Source organism: Marmota flaviventris, chromosome 1 (assembly GCF_047511675.1).
Source record: "Marmota flaviventris isolate mMarFla1 chromosome 1, mMarFla1.hap1, whole genome shotgun sequence".
NCBI lineage: Eukaryota > Metazoa > Chordata > Mammalia > Rodentia > Sciuridae > Marmota > Marmota flaviventris.
In genome coordinates this window covers 6,392,705-6,395,034 of record NC_092498.1, presented here as the reverse complement: position 1 = coordinate 6,395,034, position 2,330 = coordinate 6,392,705, and positions in this window count along the sequence as shown.

Below are 2,330 nucleotides of genomic sequence, written 5' to 3'. Positions count from 1 at the left end.
TTGAAGGGGCTAGAGGTAAAGAAAAGAGAGCCACCAAAACAACAAAGCAATAAAGTGGAATCTCATTAAATGATTGTAGGACTTTGAAGCCAAGATGTCAAATCTTCCTTTTTTCCCCTCAGTGCTGGGGATCAAACCCAGGCACTAACACGTGCTGCTAGGCAAGTGCTGTACCACTAAGCTATCTCCCCAGGCCAAATCTTCCATTTCTTAAAATCATATCTCCTCCCTCTACGCCCACCTACAGTTATCAATAGGAAAATGCTTTAAGAAAAAAAAAAAGAAAATGGTTTTATTTGCCTGAGGGTGCTAAATAAAGGAAGAGGGGAGACAGCCTGAGTTTGCAGCCAGATGGGGGGAAAGCAAGAAGAGGAAGGAAGTGAAGGAAGGGATGGAACGGCAGCTATCTTGGATTTGAAAAGTAGTGTGGGGAGCTTGGAAGTACCATTATGTTTATTCCCTATCCTCTTGAACCCTAATGCCCTCTGATTCAAGTACTGATCCAGTTTCTAGGGCCTGAGCAATTTAAGGGCTAAATTGGCTTCAGAAGGCAGCTGGAAGGATAATTTGGGGACCCAGGAAAGAGCTGCCTGAGTGGGGTTCTTGTGGTAACCTCAGTAAGGAAGAGGAGGCCCAGGCAGCTCGTCTGGTGGCTTGCCCAACGCCATTCCTGAGGCCCTGAATCACCAGGTGTCCTACTGAAGCCCATGCCTAGGATGCTGACTCAGCCAGCAGATGCCAGGCCCCCAGGGTCAGGCCCAAGGCCTGAGACAGGGACCAGTATCCATGACATGGAAAGGAACACAGTGGTTCCTAGATTATTTACTGGAGGAGTGTGGAGGTAATCATGGATCTGCCCACAAAGTGAGCCCAGGAGTACCTGTTTTTCTGTGTCTCCTTCTTGGGAGGGGCATTGTTACAGGACTTGGCATAGCTTTATGGCTGAGCAGGAGGCAAAGCTATGAAAACAAGACCTAACTCCTCTATAGGTGGCAAAGTGGAATCCCACATTGCAGGGGGCTAGGAAATTCTCAAAATCTTTCTGTGACACCAGTCAAGATGGGTTATGTGGGGTTTTCGTCTAGTCTGTCCCTCACCTTACTAACATCACTCACTTGGTACCACAGATATTCCATCCTACTTACATCAGGGCCCCTCCCCATAACCCCTGAACTTGTCAGCCCAAGCTCAAACTAACCCGACTGGGTTCTACTCTAAATTCACCCACTGGTCTTCCTACCACCATCCTCAATTCAAGTCAGTTGCAGGGTGTGGTGGTGCATGCTTGGAATCCCAGCAACTCAGGAGGCTGAGGCAGGAGGAACACAAGTTCCAGGCCAGCCTCAGCAACGTGAAAACTTGTCTCAAAATTTAAAAAATAGAGAAAAAAAGAAGGGCTGGGGGTGTAATTCAGTTAAATTCCAGACCACACACAAATAAATAAAGGGGGTGGTAGAGGGCCCCTGGGTTCAATCCCCAATGGTGGGAGATATAAAGTCAATTTATTACAGAGGGCACTTTTTCCTGCCAGGTATTTGGAGGGGAAGGGAACAGAATGAATGAGTCAGAGCCACTACCCACCAAGAAGTCACACCCCCAGTGGGAGGAGCAAATATGCAAACAAATAATTACAGCTCTGTTAAAACAGAGGTGCAGTGCTGTTCCCAGTGCGATTGGAGCCTCAGCAAGTCGCTCAGACCCGGCTGTTTGGGAGATGGGTCTGATAAACTTCAGGACCTCCATACTAGAAGTTCTCAATAACTGAGAAGAAGGAGTGTCCCAGGGGATGCCACACGTGGGGAAACATTTGCATTTTATTTTTTTATTTGAGAAAGTCATCACTAAGTTGCCAAGGTTGTCCTCGAATTTGCGATCTTCCTTCCTCAGCCTCCTGAGTAACTGGGATTCCAGGCGTGCGCCACCGCATCCGACTCTTGCCTTTCGTTTATTTTTGTTTTTAACTCCCACGGTCGATTTTTGCTCATTCGCTCCCCGCCCCCAGCCCGCCCCACTCCAGAACCAGCGCTGTACACTCCCTAGAGACCCCAGGACATCTGGACGGGAGACATCTGGAGATCGTCAGGAATATCCATAGGAAAACCGCCAGAGGTCAGCTGACACGTTACTCTGCACATCACCCAGGTGGGAGGACCGGCCTCCCTACCACACACCCAGCGGACTAGAGCCCGGGGCACGAGGCAGAGCCCTTTCCCACTCGGCCCCGCCCACGGCTGGGAGGCGGGCTATTAGACGACCCTATCCAATCACAGTTCCAGAAGGAAGAGGGCGGTCATCGTTTGCTCCAATCATAGCTTGCAGTAAAATTGATG